Below are 20502 nucleotides of genomic sequence, written 5' to 3'. Positions count from 1 at the left end.
GTGTGTGTGAGAGAGAGAGAGAGAGAGAGAGAGAGAAAGAGAGAGAGAGAGAGAAAGAGAGAGAGAGATCTGCTTAGTCTCTTGTTGAGTGACTAGGCTCTGGGAGAGGTTCCTCTTCCTTCTTAAACCCCATGTATACATGGTGCCTAGCACCGCTCTTCTGCTCATAAGAGTGCCCTGGTCGCCTCTCCAGTACATCTTATCTTTTGCAGAGACTGGTGAGCATGCAAGCAGGGCAAAAAATAAAACAATAAAAAATAAATTAAAAAATTAAAAATTTAAAAATTAAAAAAAAAAAAATCAGGACTCAAGAAGCCCTCTGTTAACACCTGAGACACACTGGGGTGGGGCAGAGAACCCTTTGGTGGCCCCTGCAGGCCAGGTCTTGGAGGAAGACAAGTTTCCCTACAGCAGGCATTCCAGTGGCCTGGCCTGTAGACATCTGGAAAGGTGAGAGCCCCCTCTCCAACCCCCTGGGGGCGGGGGAGGGGGGAGCTCAGTAGCTCTTAGCAGCTGCAGCCAGGCAGTCCCAGTCAGGTACTTAACGCTTCCCAAAGCAGCAGCCCCAATGAAGCAATCACACATTTCGTGATTCAGAGGCCACAGCTGTGCCCACATTCCAATTACTGCAGCATAACCCACTCTCTCTCTCATCATCATCTCAGCGACTTCGTGCTCAAAACTCCAACTGATGGAAAAGACTCACCAAGTCAAGGAGGCAAGCCTGGCCCCTGCACACACTGCTGCGGTAGACTCCTGCACACCTCACTGTGCCTCTGAGCCTCAAGACTTCGTGCTGTGGTGGGCAGCAGAGTAATTATCACCAGGCACCTTGGGGGTGGTTTCATGTGAAGGAAATTGTCTTTGCCCTCACTGGCAGCACTTCCCACACAAGCCAGGCAGGCAGAGGGCAAGCCCTGGGGCTCCACAGATGTGATAGCATTAGTCCTGAGCTGCAGGACACTAACTATCGATGCAGTAAACCTGAGAAGGGTGACTGTGTGAGCTATGGGAAGATGCAAGGGCAAGCCCACACGTGTCCTTGCTGTTGGCAAGGTCATAATTTTATCCACGTCTGTTTGGCAAGAGAGACTGGAGTGCGATCCTGAACAGAAGATCACAAGGCTAGGACTTAAATCCAACAGCGCTGGCTCTGACATCTCAATCCTTTCTGCCATGCTTCCCAGGCCTGCTCCAGGGCTAAATACTCACTCTTCACTCTGCTTGGGAAAGAGAGGTCCCAGGTTTCTTGAGCAAGTGGCAAAACATCTGGATTCCATACCACTAACTGGGAAAGGCAACAAACACAGCTGGATCTACAGGCTCACAGGAGCCAGTCTCCTTGTCTACAGGAGCCACATGGTCCCTGAAACCACCTCTCGTTTGCTTCCATCCTGGGAAGGCTGGCCACCTCCCACCCTCCTCTCCCCGTAGGATGTAACCTTGGCTGCCCAGTGCAAGCCCTGTCTCCATGTCTTACAAAGCCGGGAACTGTATTCCTTCTGACTGCTGTTCTGTCCCCCGGTTCCCCCTGCAGGATCCTAAGTGGTAAACAGTGCTGCCGCAGAATGTGGGAAAATGGCTGTAAGTGGCATGAATCCACTAGGCAGGGAGCACCACGTTTTCATTACTATTCTTTAGCTGGTGGCGACAAAATTTGTCCTTTGTCTTTGTCCTTGGGGTTTAAATGAGGATGCTAAGCCAAATAATGGTGGCACACGTCTGTCATCCTAGCACTCAGGAGGTAGACACAGGAGGATTGCTTCAAGTTCAAAGCCCATCCTGAGCCATATAGCAAGACCTTGTGTCAACATAGAAAAGTCATAAATTAATACTCTTTTTAAATCCATTGGTGGGAACTTTAGATGAGCTGGCTAAGCCAAGCTGGAAGATCTCTGCTGTGGCCTCAGATGCTGTCTGAGAACAAATTCAGCCCTCTGGTTGGGGGAAGCTAGACATCTACTAATCTGATAACATTCCAAGATGTCACACAAATAGGCAAGGAATGGCTGCTTACGGGGCTAAGATAGCTCAAAATAAGTTGGAATTAGGCTCTGAACATGAAACATCCCAACTTCTCCAGTCATGGAAGTTCTTATTGGTTAAATAGCCCTGTAGCAGATCAATCAGTGGAAAGTAATTCTTTCCAGGCAGGAACTCTTGCTCCTTGAGAAGAGAACAGTAGAGGCTGTGGTCTAAACCCTTCCTGCGGTCCTGCCGACCTTCTAATAGTTTAGCTCTGTCTTAGTCAGGGTTTCCATTCCTGCACAAACATCATGACCAAGAAGCAAGTTGGGGAGGAAAGGGTTTATTTAGCTTACTTCCACATTGCAGTTCATCACCAAAGGAAGTCAGGACTGGAACCCAAGCAGGTCAGGAAGCAGGAGCTGACACAGAGGCCATGGAGGGATGTTCCTTACTGGCTTGCTTCCCCTGGCCTGCTCAGCCTGCTCTCTTATAGAACCTAAGACTTCCAGCCCAGGGATGGCACCACCCACAAGGGGCCCTACCCCCTTGATCACTAATTGAGAAAATGCCCCACAGCTGGGTCTCATGGAGGCACTTCCCCAACTGAAGCTCCCTTCTCTGTGATAACTCCAGCCTGTGTCAAGTTGACACATAAAACCAGCCAGTACAAGCTCCTACAGAAGTTAACATCCAAGGGGCACTCCATGTCTGCAGATCTCCTCTCCCTCTTGTGTATAGTGAACCCTTCATGCCGCATGTTCAGAAAGAGAGAAAGGATGCCCCTAATAGGAAATTAAGAGGAACTGCCAGGGAGGGTGCGTGGGGGGGTGGGGAGGGACTGCCATTTGCAAATTGTCGGGCTGGTGTGCAGGAGAGGGCAGCTCTGAAGAAGCCTGCTTCTCAGGCGGCATTTATTTTTCATGAGCTTTTATTATTCTGCAGCTTCAGCTCTATTGCTGTGTGTCCATCTGTGCCGTGTGTCCATCTGTCACAGGTAACTGGGCTGTTTGGAAGGAAACTGGTAGGAGGCACCCTCCCACACAACCCCATCTAAGGACCAAGAAGGATCTGCTAAGACATACTAAAGAAAAACCCAGAAATGATCTGCCTCCAAGAACCAGAGCAAAGCATTTCAGGGAACTTCCTGAGTGGATGTAATGAAAATTTAAAACCTTCAGAACTGGACGGGAAGTAGACCAACACGAGAGAGACTGTTAAGTTTTTTTCATCCACGCCCCTCCAGGTATTTCATGCCTAGATTATCTGTTTGTGTGTGTGCCTGTGTGTGGACGTAGGGTATCTTCAACTGTTTCCTCCCTTATTTTTGAGATGGAGTCTCACTAAATCTGGAGCTCACAATTGACTTGCTGGCCTGAGACCCTCAGGGATCCTCGTGTCTTCACCTCCCCAGCACCTGAAGTACTGTGCCTAGCTTTCCTCATGGATGCTGGAGAGCAAGGTCAAGCCTTCGTGCTATGGCAAGCACTTCAACAGAGCCATCTTCCCAGACCCAAGGTGCCTTGCATCACTGGGCCTCCGAGTTAACTTTCCCATGTATTTTTGCACACTTGCGTTCAACAACTCCTAGTTGAGCACACCTTATAGCTTTCCTACGAGAAAGGGAAGCAACACCAGGGCAGTTATGATCCAGCATACAACAGCATCAAACAGCCTGCAAATTCTTGGCAATTATAAGTAAAATTGCCACAGACAGTTATGGGTCAGTTTTTGTGTGACTTCAAACTCTCATTTTTTTTTTTTTTTGTATCAACAACAAAAAGATACCTTGATATAGATTTGCCAGGTGATCCGGTAATGTGTATGGAATGTTTTTGAGACACCACCAAACTGTCTTCCAGATGGCTGGATCCTTTTGCATTCCCACCAGCAACTTGGGAGAGCCCAGGCTCTGCCTGGTTCCCAACACCAGCTGTATTATCAACATTTCTTATAGTTTAGTTCTCTCGGTAGGTGGTACAGTATCTCCTGGTGAGGACCAAGCCTGGCACTGTAACTGGGCAATAATGAATCTAGCCCTCTCCCTATTGGTATTTATTTGCATTTCTTGGAAGTGTTCCAGCACACCCCTTGGGGTGCCCTTGGCTGGAATTTAAATAGAGAACTCCATTAACAATCCAATGTGGAACATCAGAAGCTTCTGGGCATTCTGATCTGCGGGTATGCACAATGCTGTCCAAGAGAGGGCAGAGTGGGCAGTACTCCCTGTAGATCCGGCCATGATGCTGGTTTCCTGTGGACCTCATCCTATGCTTCATGGGAAGCCAATTCAGAAGAACCTGCTGTGATTCAGAGAGAGAAGAGCAGCTCAATAACCCTGGAGGGAGGAGACAGTTTGCCTCTCTGCAAAGTATGGGTCTTTTTGCTTCTCATGTCATGGCCTACTCCTTAACTGGGCGGTCCTATTTGAGAATATGACTCTGATAACTGAGAATATCCCAGCTCAGAGGCAGGGCTGACTAAGATGCTGAGATGGAGGGACATACCCGTCCTCCACCCCCCACCCCCACCGCCACAGGTCGGTTCTCTCTGTTGAGTCTGCATCTTCTGTCTTCAGAACCTATCTCCTCCCATCAGAGTTGCTTTCTGCCGGAGTAAAAACTCTATCGCATCATCAAATGACACAAGCCGGTTGTTTCCCTGCCTTGCTCTGCTCTGTTGTCACTAGCTGAGGTGGTAGTACTCTGAGCTCTTCTTCCTCCAGGGCTTAGACATTTGCAGAGGAGCAGCACCTTCTGCATGCCTGTGCTCAGCCCAGCTAGTCCATTGTTTTATCTTTGTCCCATCCTACCCTCAAACAAAGGCCTATGGGCTTGACATACTGTCACCCTCCTGAAGGAAATTTCTAGAATGTAGTTCAGGTGAAGGTGGGGAGACCCAAGGACCATGGATGCTGTCAACTAAAGGCTCTGATGTCTAATCTGGAGAAAACAGGATCAGGAAGGGTGGCTTGGTCCTGGTGCACCCATAGAAAAGGATCTCAGAGGACAGGGAAACGGGACAGAAATGGCCAAATGGGCACTCTCCTGGTAGAACGCTGTCTTGGTCTCTCTGCCTCCCATCTCCATCACCACAGAAACTAGTCTTTAACAATGGATGGTTTAGTTGGGGTTTTACTGCTGTGAACAGACACCACAACCAAGGCAAGTTTTATAAAGGACAACATTTAATTGGGGTTGGCTTACAGGTTCAGAGGTTCAGTCCATTATCATCAAGGCAGGGACATGGCAGCATCAGGCAGGCATGGTTCAGGAAGAGCTGAGAGTTCTACATCTTCATCTGAAGGCTGCTAGCAGAATACTGGCATCCAGGCAGCTAGGATGAGGGTCTTAAAGTCCACGCCCACAGTGACACACCTACTCCAACACACCTTTAAATAGTGAGTGCCACTCCCTGGCCCAAGCATATACAAACCATCACAGATGGGCTTCAGAGAATATCAATCCTCAGATTCACAGACTCCTCATACCTTAAGGCACCAGACCAAGAGGCAGCGAAGAACAGCTGCACCCTCCCCAGAGAGGCCCTGAGCTCAGAAGCAGGCATGAACCTGGAGCTTAAATGAAAGCAACTGGAAACCTCAGATCTGCCAGAAACATTTCCAAGGTAAAGAAAGGGGGCTGGCGGGAGACCCGAGATCAGAAAAACACAGCACCATTTCATGTCAGCGTCCCACTGAGCAGAGGGTGTTAACAAAACCAGGTTGAGTGTTACCTGAATCCAAAGAATGCTCATATTTGCCAGGGCTTGTCACCTGTGGGTAGGTAATATGCCATATTACAGGCATTCATGTGCTTAACGTTGCATCTATTGTTAAGCTGAGCTATTTCCGGTTTTCTCTCACAGGGACAAGGTTGCCACAGCCCTCTTGGCATAAATTGCAGTGTTTTTCTTCGTAGCTGTTTCCTCAGGCAAAGACCTCAAGAGGTCTCAGCAACAGTGGCATTTTCTGACAGCCAGCCCTCATGCGCCTTTGAAACCTGAGTAGATCGTTTCTTACAAGACTTCTGGGTGACCTTGCCAAGCCCAGCCATTCGCTGCGGTACCTCACCAGGACATTTGGTGGGCAGTGGGCAGTGTCCCTCAAGTGCTAGGTGACAGCTTATGCTTCAAAGTGGCTCCTGCACAAGGAGCCCCAGAGGTTTGCTCAGCTGGCAACCCAGAGGGAGCTGGCTGCGGGCCTGCCAACGCTGGCTCGGAAGGCACACTTAACCTTTTTCCTGCCTCTCTGCAGGGTCCATGCCATCGTTGGCCCTCAGACTGTGGGATGGGCGAGTCTGAGACCAACTCTGGCACTCATCCCTTCACAAAATACAAGAGAAGAGAATTCATTTCTTTTCTAATTTTTTTTTTAAAGATTTATTTATTATATGTAAGTACATTGTAGCTGTCTTCAGTCACCCCAGAAGAGGGCATCAGATATCATTATAGGTGGTTGTGAGCCACCATGTGGTTGCTGGGATCCAAACTCATGACCTTCAGAAGAGCAGTCGGCGCTCTTAACCGTTGAGCTGTCTCTCCAGCCCTCTTTTCTAAATTTTTAAGACAAGGTCTCACTATGTAGTCCAGGGTAGCCACGGACTCCTCCTGCTTCAGTCTCTCTAGTGCTGGGGTCACAGACACGTGCTACTACATTTGGCTTTCTTTACTTTTTTTTTTTTAGTTTTGTTTCAGCTGAACAATATATCTACATCCTAGAATTTCACAGCAGTAAATAATCATGGGAAAGTGTGTTCATATATAAGGATCGGGAGCAAACCTCTTGACCAGCAGAGAACATGAATCCCCAGTAAACCATCTTGGAAAAATTATCAAAGCCAGTGTGGGGTTTCATATTTGAGAGGCTGAGGCAGAAAGACGGCCTCAAGTTTGAGGCCAGCCTACGCTACAGAAAGCCTTGGGCTATCTCAGGCTGCAGAGTGAATCCCTGTCTCAGGAAAATGAACAAGCAAGCACCTTGTTTCTCTGCTTCTCCACTACAATGAAAACTGAAATGACCGGGCGTGGCATGCAAGGCAGCGTGCTTGCCTGCCATTCACAAAGTGCTGGGTGCAGTTCCAAGCACCACACACACTGAGCCTGAAGGCACATGCCTACAACTGTAGCTCCCAGGAGGTAGAGGCAGGAGAATCAGAAGTTCAAGGTCATTCTTGGCTATAATTCAAGGTCACCGTGAGCTACATGAGACCTTGAGACCCCATCCTTTTTTATAAAGTTATATGGTTTTTCTTAAATTTTATTATTATTAAATATTTACTTAATGAGACAGATGAAGAAAATAGTCTCTAAAATAACGCCCTGGGTAAGTCTGTGTATGGCCCCTAAACAGCTAGATGAAAACTCTGAGTCAGCTGCTTGCTAGTTGCGTGATGCTGTGCGACATCCCCTGCCACTCTGGACCTATAAAATAAATAGAAGTAAACACATAGAGTCTTCATGTGGTTCAGTGAGAGAACCAATCAGAAGCAAAGCTCTGGCATGCCACCTTGGCTGAGCCCCTCATTCTTCCCGCCAAGGTTATCAGCTTCGGCTGCCCTCACATGCCAAGGAGCTATACACTCAGACAGCCTGTTACCAAGACTGCCTTGATCCCAGGTCCCACAAGATAGAAAGAGAGAACTGACTCCTGCAATTTGTCCTTTGACCTTCACACACATGCTGTGGCATATTCATACTATACACAAACATACACAAGGAAATAAAAGATCGTCATGCTAATCGTATTTTTTTTTTCTTGAGACAGGGTCTTATGTAGCCTAGGCTTGCCTCAAACATGCAATGTAGCCAGTCCTACCTTGAATTCGTATCCTCCTGCCTCCATCCCCCGAATGCTGGGATTACAGGTGTGTGCTAACCTGCCTTCTTTATGCAGTACCGGGGTCAAATGCAGGGCTTCAAGCATGCTAGGCAAGCGCTTTACCAATTCAGCTGTATCTCAAGTCCTTTGGTTGTAATTTAATTAAACATTATGCACGTCCGTGAATCATGAATGGAAAGAAAAGAACATCCAGTGTTGTTTTTATGAAAGAGTATGGGGAAGGCTGTGAGAAGATGCCATGAAGCTTGGTTGTTAAGATAAATCACCGTCAGACTGGGAGAGCCTGAGACAGCAAGGAGAGGGTGGAGAAGTGCTGAGGGCTCTTGCAACTATCCAGGGGCCTTCAAACTCTTGCTCCACTTCAAGGAATGCCAAGCTAAAATATTGGTTCAAATGATGGATTGCATATGTGGCCCACAAAAAGTAGGAGGGTTTGGAATTCCAGTCGGGGGTGGGGGAGGGCTCATCCTCTGAGATGGGACCTTAGTCTATTGGTAGATTGGCACTCATGGGTAAAGTATAATGCTGATATGCTTTAGGGTGAGTATGGGGCTAAGTGAGCCTCTCCTTCAGTCAACAGGTATTGTATTGCATTTTCATGGTGCTGAGGATTGAGCCAAGGCCTCAAACACAATAGGTGAGAACCCTTTCCATTTAGCCACTGTCTGTCCTCTTTTTGTGTTTTGAAATGGGGTCTTGTGAGCCTGAATGCCAGAGGCTTCCCATGGAGATCTCTGGCCCAGCTTGGTGCAGGAGCCCTTGTGAAGGGAATGGAGGGAGCACGGGCGGAGCCATCTCTGCCATGTCTTCCAGGCTGCTCCGTTTCTCCAGCACACTACCCTGCACTGAGTTGGGTTGGCCTGGGCCGACAGGTCGACTAGTCAGTGAAGAGCGCAGCGCAGCTTCAGGCTGCATTTTGGGAGAGCAGACCTCTTCCCAAGTGTTACAGCTCTTAGAACAAAAGGTTCAGACAATGGAGTAGATCTTTCACACACTTTACTTCCCTGGATATATATCTACCTGGATATATATACAAATATACATATATATATATATATATGTGTATATATATATAAAACCTTGAACTTGCATTCCTCTGGCCTCTGCCTCTTGATTGGTTGAATGACAGGTTCTAACAGACCACTATGCTGGTTCTGTTCATGTTGGATGAAAAGTTGTCACAGGACTTGGCACTCATATATATATATATATATATATATATGTGTGTGTGTGTGTGTGTGTGTGTGTGTGTGTGTGTGTATACACACATACATATGTACATACATACGTACATACGTATATATACATATATAAACACATACATATATATATATATAGTTTGGGAGGTCATTCAGATTTCGGCAGCAGTTATCTCTCATTGGTTTGGGATGAGAATCTTTATTTGCATGTAAGAGGGCTTGACCAATATTACACACCTCTCCTGCTGGAGCCATTGTGGGGGGTTTGGGCTGAAATCTGAGCCATGGTCTCAGGAGCTACCACCAACTGCCTACGTCCCTTGTGAACAAATTTTCTCTGCTCAGTGGGTGCTCTGGGGTTCTGAGGTGGCAGCTCAACTAGACCCAGGCTGTCAGAACAGCCCACTGCCCCACAGGGTCTCACTAAGTTGCCCAGGCTAACCTTGAACTTGCATTCCTCTGGCCTCTGCCTCTTGATTGGCTGAATGACAGGCTCTAACAGACCACTATGCTGGTTCTGTTCATGTTGGATGAAAAGTTGTCACAGGACTTGGCACTCATTAAATGTTAGTTCTTTCTCCCGCCCACTCCCTGCACCTTGAAAGCTGGATTTAGTTTTAACACCCAAATGCCACCCAGTCCTTTGACATTTCACCAGTCAGTGAGCACTGCTGGGGTGTCTTCACTTGCCCCCACCAAACCAACGCTATTTGCAGAGAATCTACCGAACCTTGAAATGTTGAGGCCTAACACATTTCCACTGTGGAGGTTTGTAAGTACCTCGCCCCACAGCAGCAGAATCTGGACCTGAGGTAGGCGTGGAGTAGAGAGCTCATGCATGATCACTCATGAGTTTATAAATACCACAGCACTGATGGTCCACGGCATCCTAATGATAGCGAGCTTTGTGAGGTCAGGGCTAATCTCTCTGCACCCCTCAAATCCGGAGGAGCAGAATCAGTTGTTCTTTTTCAACTTAGAAGATCAAGGAGCAGAAGGAAGGAAGGTTAATTGACTTGCTTGAGTCCTCACCACCAGTTAGTTAGTAGAAAAGATGGGGAGAGGCAAGGGTTTGCACCAATGGCCTTGGTCTTGCATCTTTGGGACTTTTCCTAAGAAGTCAGGAGAGCCTTCTGGCCATGTGAATGACTCTATGTTGATGTACATCGAATATGTGTGCCTGTGCATGCCAAGGCTAGCTGCATATGCCTGTCCCATCCGAGCCCTTTGGCAAGAGAAGCCCTGGAAACAAGCCCATGAGGGGGACGGTTTGAGACTGAGGTAAAACTCAGGGCCTCCACGGCAACCCCCCAAAACATGAAGCCAGCAGCCTAACTGTATAAAAATGGGACTCCATAGTCTTACAGAACCCTCTAGGCTTCCTGTGTTCCTGAGCACTAGCTGTGGTTAAAGCACTCATGGGACACTTAGGGAGGTTGGATAGGAACTGGAACTAGACTGTCTTCTATCTGCTGGGTGTTGGCAGATCTACAAAAATCAGCTCGTACTAAGGCTCAAACGCAGCTGGCTGCAGACGTGAAAGAGTTATGAGATGCCATTGCCTCTCCAAGACCAACCCAGGAGTCTCTGGGACCAAAACATCATAAAGACTCACCAGAAAAAGCCACTGTGCCCAAACACTGCTGAGACTCAATGGCACTGTTCAGGATAAAAATTACTCCGGAGTAGGAGGGGATGGGGAATGGGTGCCCACAGAAGGGATTAGGAATGTGAGCCAGATGGAAAGCAACACACTTGTTATACTGTTTCCTGTGGCTGCCTGACATCAGTCCCTAGGTAGGACAGAAATTCCATCTGAGCCATCCATACCTCTGTCCAGTGTTTCCCAGTCCCCTCTACAGCATGAGTCCCTAGTGTGAGGTGGAGGGTAGGGGGTTACTAAGTATCAGAAAAACTCGGGGTGGTGCAACATGTAACCAGAAAGGATATATCAGCTAGCTGTCCCTTGTTCTGGACCTGGCAGAGCAGGAAATGGGATAAACTGTGGCTGTGTTTTTGTTTTCTAGTTGACTCTGGGTGCTCAGCAAGAAACCCTTCAGACATTGTGAGCTGCTGGCAGCTCAGGGTGGACTTAGGGTAAGCCAAGGCTCTAGGAAGCCAACAGGCATAATGGGGACCAGGTATCCTAAGGCCAATATTATGTAGATAAGAATACAGGAGTGGGTCTGTGGTTGAGAAGACTTTGGTGGCATCTGAGCTCTGTCCTGCCACCCAGAGTCAGGTTCTTACAAATATACCATTATGCAGGATTCATCTTAGCTGAAACTAGAGTAGACTCCACCCATGGGCTCTCAGGAAAACTGGGGGTAATCCCTTTATGGTTCTATAGAGAAGAGTAGCTATGGGCTCTCTGCTTACTGAGCTGTGGGACTCAGTGCGATACAGACAGTTCACAGTTGTCGAGATGGAGAGGTTACAGCAACCTGGACTGAAGGTGTGATATTCCCTAAAGCCACAGAGGTCAAGAACCTAGAATGCCATCTACACGCCATCTCCTCAGAAGCCATCCCAGCAACAAGCCCAAGGCTTCCCCGCAGGCCTGCCTTCTGCATACTTCAGATGTATGAGGTGGTCATGTCAGTGCCTTGTCTCCATGGTAGGATATCTAGTTGCATTGTTTCTTCCTGCATAGGAAGTTGTAATGGGTTCTGTGTATGGCTCTGTATGAGTTTGTGTGTGTGTGTGTGTGTGTATGCATGTGTTCTCATCTGCCCCACAGCATCAGTAGCACCAGGGGCGAGCCAGGTGATGTCCTGTTTGTAGCTAATGAACAGAGCAAGTCAGGCTGGCTAATTAAGACTCATTCGTGTCCATCTCCCGAGAAGCAAGTGGCCGTGTGGCTGGCATGGAAAACAATTAACCCCACTTGAGTTCAGAAGCTGATGTGAGTTGAGAGCTCATTTCCCTTCTGGAGCCACTAATTAATGATTCCTTTCCTTCCCCACCCCGGCTCCTGGTTCTGCTTCTTTAGCTGGCAACCTCGCTTGTCATTCAGCACTGCTCCTGGCTGGCAGCGCAAAGGCAGACTTGGAAACATATCAGAGGGAGCGACCACTATGCCCCAGGACGCTGACATCTGTTTCTGTTCAGTTGCTTCCTTTGCTCAGAAGCATATCAGAGCCTGATGAATGTGAGGAGCTATCCTGAGAGATGCCAGCCAGCAACCCAGAGGCACTGAAAATAGAAATGACTATGGCTTTTGCTTGGCAGGGTGAGGCATGTGGGTTTTAATGAGAAAACCCAGAACATGCTGGGTAAACGAGAGGCCTCTGCCTGCGTGTGTGTGGACCTCAGGACTAGAGACAATGCTGGAGGCTTGTAATTATCTTCACCAACAGCTGCCTTGAGCTGACCTGGCTGTTTGCAAATACAGTCATTTTTATTTGTGCTATTTCCAAATTGCTGTTCAGTTTCCCAATGTACCTTTCTCTTTGTATCTGTGGTTATGGCCTTGAAATTCCTCTCAAGTTGATGTGAAAACACAGCTTACAAGGGGTTCTGTCAGGGCCTCCCAGGGAAGCTGCAGGTCCTAGAGGGACAGGAGACCAGAAGACTTACTGCATAAGACCAAGGAGCAAGCAGGCAGAGGGCTCTGCGCTTGTACATGTTCAGAGGGAAATGTTCTGCCATATACATCGCTCAGGACACTTTCCAGTCAGCTGGTTGAAAAAGTGACCAGAGGTCAAGCAAGAAGGAATTAAAAAATTAATGATGTGAAGTGTGTGTGTAGGTAGGGGTGTGTGTGTGTGTGTGTGTGTGTGTGTGCGTGTGTAGTTGGGTAGATAAAAAGGTTGTCAGGTAGGTGAATGGGTAAATAGACACACAGACATGAGGATGAATTGATGAGAGGAATTTTGAAATGAACAAGAGACTCAATTATTCATTCATGTACCAAAGAATTATTTTTTGCCCATGCTCATCCAGAAGAATTTGGAAGTTAGAAAAACAAGAAATAAAACCAACAAGGGGAAAAAAAAATAGCTGGGCAGTGATGGTGCATGCTTTTAATCCCAGCACCTGGGAGGCAGAGGCAGGCGGATCTCTGAGTTCGAGGCCAGCCTGGTCTACAGAGTGAGTTCCAGGACAGCCAGGGCCACACAGAGAAACCCTGTCTTGGAAAAAAAAAAAGAAAAAGTTAGGAAAAACGAGGAGGTCCAGGCCATCAGAATTGAGTCCATCATTTGGGGACATAGATGGGTCACTCAAATTTCCATGTCTCAATTCAATTAACACTTTTTAGGCCCTGACTACTGCATACTTTGAAAATGAGATGTGAGAGAGAGTGTGTGGGTATGCAGTCTCCTCCTACCTTTACTCTGTCCCCACCTTCCCCTCGACTTTTATGTGGGTTCTGGGGATCTAAATCAGGTTGTCCACTTTACCTGCTTGCCAACCCAAGCAGGGAGTGTTGTCCTGTGGACTATTCTAGGTCGTCTAGGGAGGACCACAGCAGATGACCTCAGTGCTGCCATAGATTTTACCGTTGCTGTAACTATAACTTCACTGCTACATTCAGCATCTTTTTCTCTCACACTGGATAGTTCCATTTAAGTATGGATAAGCCTTTTGTTTGCAGACTCTTCTTTTTCTAGGTTTTTTAAAAATAACACCACAGATGGCAGTTACCAAGAAGAAGTTGCAATGACCAAGATTACTGTTTATCGTATAATAACTAATATACATACTCACTTTGGGTGTTGGCTTTGTCTCCCCTTATTTACTACCCCTGTGGCCTTAAAGCTGAGTTTCTTCTGTCTTATAAGTTATTGATCTCTTCAAGCAAGACAACTTAGGAGTTCCGCGTGTAGTTTAGCAGCCCTTTGCTGGTGCTCCTTAGAACTATGTTAGAATCCTTTAATTGGCTGTATCATTCTTAGCTAGTGTCCCAAAGCTGAACATTTCAAGATGGTCTGGAATTTTCTTATTGTCGAGATAGGAATAGCACATTTGTCTTAGTCAGGGTGTTATTGCTGTGAACAGACACCATGACCAAGGCAACTCTTGGAAAGGTCAACATTTAATTAGGGCTGGCTTACAGGTTCAGAGGTTCAGTACATTATCAAGGAGGGACCATGGCAGTGCCCAGGCAGGCATGGTGCAGAAGGAGCACATCTACATCTTCATCCAAAGGAAGCCAAGGAGCAGACTAACTCTTCCTCACTGGGTGAGCTTCAAAGCCCACCCCCACAGTGACACACTTCTTCCAACCAGGCCACACCTCCTAACAGTATCACTCCCTACGGGCCGAGCATATTCAAACCACAATGTTCTTGCATATAATGTGGCAGTGAAAATTTTACTTAATATTCAATAAAAACCAGGTTGGGGGACATAGGAATACTATTTCAACAACAAAGGAGGGTTCTATTCATTTATTTGGCTTTGCTTTGTTTTGGTTGGTTGGGTTTTTGGAAAAAAAGAGATAGAGAATGGAAAGTAGACGACTGATGGTGAGAAGAACTGAGTGATTGCTAGTCTCAAAACTGAGAATGTGGTGAAACACACCTGTAATCCAAGTACTTAGAAAAGAGAGAGGGAGAGGGAGGGTTTAATGCCAGCCTTAGCTACGTGAGACCCAAATAAAATAGAGAGAATATAAGACCTGTGATAGATGTTAGGTGATTTCTTTCCTGACCCCTTTTTAAAAACAGAGTCTCACTAAGTGACCCTGGTTAGCTTGGAGCTCACCATGTAGATCTGGCTTGCCTCAAATTCAGAAATCCTCCTGGTTCTCTGCCTCTTGGGTCCTGGGATTAAAAGCATGTGCCATCACACCTAGCTTCCAGTTTTGTTTTTTTAAAGATTTATTTATTCTATGTGTATGAGTACACTGTAGCTATACAGATGGCTGTGAGCTATCATGTGGCTGCTGGAAATTAAACTCAGGATAGCCCCACTCACTCTGCCCCCACTGGCTCTGGTGTAATACACTGTAGCTGTCTTCAAATGCACCAGAAGAGGGCGTCAGATCTCATTACGGGTGGTTGTGAGTCACCATGTGGTTGCTGGGATCCGAACTCAGAACCTTCGGAAGAGCAGTCAGTGCTCTAACCCGCTGAGCCCCCAGCTCCCAGTTTTTAATAAGTAAAACGAAGCCATCCAAAGGTCTGGCTCATAGTTAGAGTGTACTGCTGTCATCATGCCTGCTATGTTATCATGCCTGGTGGGTGAGACCAGAATCTTGGGATTGCCTCAGCTCACTAGCCTCTACCACACAATTAGCTTGTGGGTCAAGAGAGAATACCTTCTTCTCCCTCTCGCTGTGGAAGCCAGCCCACAGAAGCCAGGGAACACAACTCTAGCACTGATAATGAAAGGCAATAGTTAGGAGGTTCATTCTTAAGTCTACAAAGAATGTCTTCCTTGGGTCTTCCTGATGATTATTTCCAAAAGGAGGCAAAATGTCAGGTTTCTAATCCAGGGCCTTAGTGGGCAGGATTTGTCTCTATGATAGAACTGGGAGGTAACCCAGTGATACCCTCAGACCAGGCAAGCTAGCATGAGGTATAAAATAATCCTCAGACAAGGAATGTGTTCCTTTTAAAGCAGGCTGATTCTTCCCTTGATCGCGGCTGAGTCCATGTGTGCACAGAACTATTAGTTCATCTGTATGGCTGAGTCCATGTGTGTGCAGAAGTATTAGTTCATCTTTATGGCTACGTCCATGTTTATGCAGAACTATTAGTTCATCTGCATGGCTGAATCCATGTGTGTACAGAACTATTAGTTCATCTGTATGGCTGAGTCCATGTGTGTACAGAACTATTAGTTCATCTGTATGGCTGAGTCCATGTGTGTACAGAACTATTAGTTCATCTGCATGGCTGAGTCCACGTGTGTACAGAACTATTAGTTCATCTGTATGGCTGAGTCCATGTGTGTACAGAGCTATTAGTTCATCTGTATGACTGCATCCATGTTTATGCAGAACTATTAGTTCATCTGTATGGCTGCATCCAAGTTTATGCAGAACTATTAGTTCATCTGTATGGCTTCATCCATGTGTTCTGCAGAACTTTTAGTTCCTCTGTATGGCACCCTTTTCACTTTCCCACACAGCTAATGAAAACAAAGAAAGTGCACTTATGGGATTTTAGTTATGATCTCAAGTCATTTCCATGAGACTGGGGTTTTTGATTTCTTAAAGAAGTGAGGTAAATGCCATTGGGTCAAGGCAAAGAACAAAGAAACAGCATAGAAAAATCAGATAGGATCTGGGGGAGGCGCATGCATTTAATCCCAGTACTCAGGAGCCAGAGGCAGGCAGAGCTCTGAGTTTATGGCTAGCCAAGTCTACATAGTTAGCTCCAATGTTGCCAGAGCTATGTAGTGAGATGTCTGTCTGAAAAGAAACAAAAATGACTAAGGGAGGGAGAGAGGAGGGAGGGAGGGAGAGTGAGAGAGACAGTGAGACAGAGACAGAGGGACAGAGAGAGAGACAGAGACAGAGAGAGACAGAGAGACACAGAGAGAGGAATATAAAGAATTGGACAGGAAGCTCCATTTCTGCCAAGCAGACTGCCCCCTCCCATACATACCGTTGTGGGAAGGGAACAGGGTGGGAGCTGGCCAGAGAACACTAGCATTCTTTTCCTTTTGGTTTGCAGGGTCTCATTTCCTCAGCATTTGTGCATCTGGAAAAAGCATCTAGCGCAATTCTCACAGAAGTCCTGGAGGATACAGTCTATGCAGTGAGTCTGAATTGTACACCAGCCAGGAACAAGGGCACCTGAGGTCACTCAGTCTGTAGAGTGACAGTTTGAGGATGTAGCTGAGGTTCCACAGTGGTGTCTGTGTAAGCCTGGCCGTGTGTGGGAGTCCTACAGGAACAAGCAGAACCGGAAGAAAACAAAGAAAGGAACACTACATTCTGTGACATGTCAGGGTGTCAGAGCATGCCAGCGTGGTCATTCTGCTTCCTGTGACGGACCTATGTGGTGTAGTGCCTGAGAAAGGACACCTCCCTACACCAGGGTTCTTGCTCCCTGTCACAGCTCAGATATATACAACTGGCTCTAATTAAATGAGCAAGGCTCTTATGGAATCCCCTCTAACCAATAGCACAATCAGCTCATGGCGGCTATGTAGTTGGGTCCACAGGCACACAGCTAGCAGGATGAGGAGTCTGGCTTGTTGAGCCTCACTTCCTTTCCACACTCTGCTCTGCTTATGTCCTGAGCAGGGACTTTTCTGGCTCCTTCCTGGGAAGCAATTGTCCTAGAGATGAAGAAAAGCAGAGAAGAATTCCCTCTCAGCCTCTCCTTCTGTTGTCCTCAGCACCTACACCTGGACTGGACACACCTCATCAAACTGTTCCTTTTACAGAACCACACAGGTGATGGCTACCCAAAGGGCAGGTCCAGTGAAGCTGAGGGTGAATGACATGGAAAAGAACATAACAGAACCAACACAATGAGGTAATTAGATTAAAGCAACCACAAAATTAATAAGGTATTACCTATACTGACGAGCAGGTGAGGAGACACAATAGCTAAAGAATAAAGTCTGAGACAAGAGTGTTGATAGAAACCTGGAATCCCAGTAAACCGCATGGTGAGGTATGAAAATATCCAGTCTGAGGCAAGCCTGGGCTATAGAACAAGACCCTGTTTCACAGGAAGAAAGGAAGGAAGGAAAGGAAGGAGAGAGGGAGGGGGAAGAAATTGGCATTCAAGAACTTCTATGAGCTGGGAGGTGGTGATGCCCACCTTTAATCCCAGCACTTGGGAGGCAGAGGCAAGCAGATTTCTGAGTTCGAGGCCAGCCTGGTCTACAGAGTGAGTTCCAGGACAGCCAGGGCTACACAGAGAAACACCATCTCGAAAAAACAAAACAACACAACACAACAACAACAACAAAACAAAATAAAAAAAAGAACTGCTATGAATAATTCTAAACCAAATAAATTGGATAAATCCAGATGAAATGGACAAATCCCTAGAGATGTGCAAATTACTTAGAGATGAAATCAAAGTTATAATAAAACCCATAACATGTTTAGACATTGAATTAGGATCTAAGGACCCTCCAACAGGGAGGAGGGCATAGTCAGAGGGTTTTCTTGGTGACCCCTACCTAACACTTAAACAATTAATGCCAGGCCTAAACCACTACGGTAGCCTTTCCTAACTCACTCACTTATGAAGCAGCTGCTACTCCCAAACCAAAGCCAGGTGAAGACAGCTTGAAAAAATAAAATGACATCCTGTCTTAGGATGCCACAAAATCCTCAGCGAAACTTAGCAAATCAGACTGAGCAGCACAGGGCCTCGCTTGGGCACAGTTGGGCACAGCTCAGCAGGGGAGGACACTTGCTGTGCAAGCATTAGCACTTGAGGTTGCGCCCCCAGAACCCATGAAGAAAAGCCAGGCATGGCACTTAAGGCTGCCCATGCTCCAGTGGACGCTCCCAGACTCATGTGCATATAAGCAGCACTATTTGTACTCAGTGGGTTATGATAGAAGGCAGAGGAGAGGAGGAGGAGGAGGAGGAGAGGAAGAGATGAAGTTGTGAGAAGGATGTATTGGGGAAGTCCAGGAGAGGTGGAAGAGGGGTATACAGGCATTGGATGATAAAAATAACATTGACTACATGTATAAAATTCTTTTAAATTTAAAAGAAGTTGCTGATGAATCCCCTTTTAAAATGTTTTGCATGACTGCGCATGCACCTGTAACACTGGCTGAGGGAAGGGATTTGAAAGGTGAGATGGGGGGAAATCACTGGGCTTTCTAGTCACCAGTCTAGCTTCAGTCTGAGTGACTGGCCTTTTCCTAAGGGACTGAGAATGACAAGCACAAGTGATAGGACACATCTGGCTTCTGTACAAGCACATATGCATATACATATGACACATAGAAAGACAGTCTAGATGGTGATGACAATAACAATAATAATTACTATTATTATTCAGCAGTATATGGAAGGGACAGTATGTCAGGGCCAAGTTGATTTGTCCCTGGACAATCAATCACATTATGTATAATGCACATTATGAAGGGAGAAAAACTCATAATTATGTCAACTGACACAGAAAACACTTTTCAGGAACTCAGCACATCTTAGTGAATAGACTCAATAAATTAGAGTAGAAAGAAATGTTCTCAAAATTACAAAGGTCATATTAAAAAAAAAAACCCACAGCTATCATCAAACTCAGTGGTGAAATATTGAAAAATTTTCCATCCTCAAACCAGTAAAAAAGACAAGAACATTGACCTTGGCTGCTTCTATTCAATATAGTAGTTGAAATTTTAGTCAGAGAAATCAGGCAGAAAGAAGTGAAATTTCCAAGGTACCAAATGAAAAGGAAGAGTCAGATGGCTTCTGTTCAGACAGTATGGTCTTACGTGAAGAAAATTCTAAAAATTCTTCTCAAAAGACAAACTGTTAAAGCTAAAAAACTGAATTTAAGAAAATACAAGACACCAAACCGACACAAAATCAACACTCAAAAATCAGTTGCATTCCTACAAACTCACACTGGACACCTCTAAAAGAAAATTCAGGACTGAGAGCAGGTGGGACTCAGATGGGTGCCTCCCTCAGCCGTTATCGGAGAACTTTCCTCTTGCAGTGGGAACTGACAGGGACCCACCTGCGCAGTGTGCAGAGAGCGAAAGACGGACCCACTCAGTACTAGCTGAGACTTGCCCAGCAAACCCTGCCCCTCACAGCTCAGGGGTCTCTGTGGAAGAAGCGCTGGAAAGATTCTAAGAGCCAGAGGTCCTGGATTTCTCCAAGGACAGTGTCTTCCAGACACAATGGGGCTGATGCCCACAGGAACTCAGAGACTGTGGCAGCACACATGAGACATGCACAGGTTCAAGCTAGACGGGGTCCTAGTGCCAAGCGGGGAAGTGGACACAGGCTCCCACACCTAACCAAAAAGCTATGGGCAAGTTGCTACCCACTGGTAATGGAGACTCCCGGGCATGGGGCCTCCCCTGAGTAATTGGCCAGCACAAACCAACTTTTGTAGACTTTTTGTCTCATTTCACTTTGTTTGAGCATGTTTTTTGTCTTATTGGTCTTTATATGTTTTGGTTTTAGTTTTGTGGGGCTTGGAGAGTGTTCTCTCTTTCTGGGTGTTTTCTGTGTGTTGTATGTATATGTTTCTTACTTGTTCTTTTCTTTTCTTTCTTTCTTTATTTTTTAATGTTTTTTTTTTTTTTCCGAGACAGGGTTTCTCTGTGTAGTCCTGGCTGTTCTGGAACTCACTCTGCAAATCAGGCTGGCCTCGAACTCAGAAATCCACCTGCCTCTGCCTCCCAAGTGCTGGGATTAAAGGTGTGCACCACTACTGCCCGTTACTTGTTCTTTTAAAGGGAGAAAAAAGGCATGCAGTTGGGCGAGTGGGGAGCTGGGAAGCAGCTAGAGGAGAGCTGGGGACGGTAAAAGTGTAGTCAAGAGACCCTGGGAGCTCTGAGGGTACTAGTTAGTTCATATTGTTGTTCGTCCTAAGGTGCTGCAAACCC

At 46.6% G+C, this 20502-nt stretch overlaps 1 long non-coding RNA gene across 2 annotated transcripts; it reads left to right on the top strand.

The window, feature by feature from the left end:
* Positions 1-4171: 4171 nt before the first annotated feature.
* LOC116070386 lies at positions 4172-17441 on the top strand. Of its 2 annotated transcripts, XR_004110374.1 has the most exons (4): positions 4172-4336; positions 5437-5592; positions 16632-16715; positions 17350-17441. It is a non-coding gene; the product is annotated as an uncharacterized LOC116070386 (long non-coding RNA). The 2 variants fall into 2 exon arrangements; XR_004110373.1 differs by lacking the exon at positions 17350-17441 and having other exon boundaries at positions 16632-17068.
* The last annotated feature ends 3061 nt before the right edge of the window (positions 17442-20502 follow it).

Source organism: Mastomys coucha, unplaced genomic scaffold (assembly GCF_008632895.1).
Source record: "Mastomys coucha isolate ucsf_1 unplaced genomic scaffold, UCSF_Mcou_1 pScaffold22, whole genome shotgun sequence".
In the NCBI taxonomy this organism is placed as follows: domain Eukaryota; kingdom Metazoa; phylum Chordata; class Mammalia; order Rodentia; family Muridae; genus Mastomys; species Mastomys coucha.
This window is presented reverse-complemented; position numbering and strand designations above follow the sequence as displayed.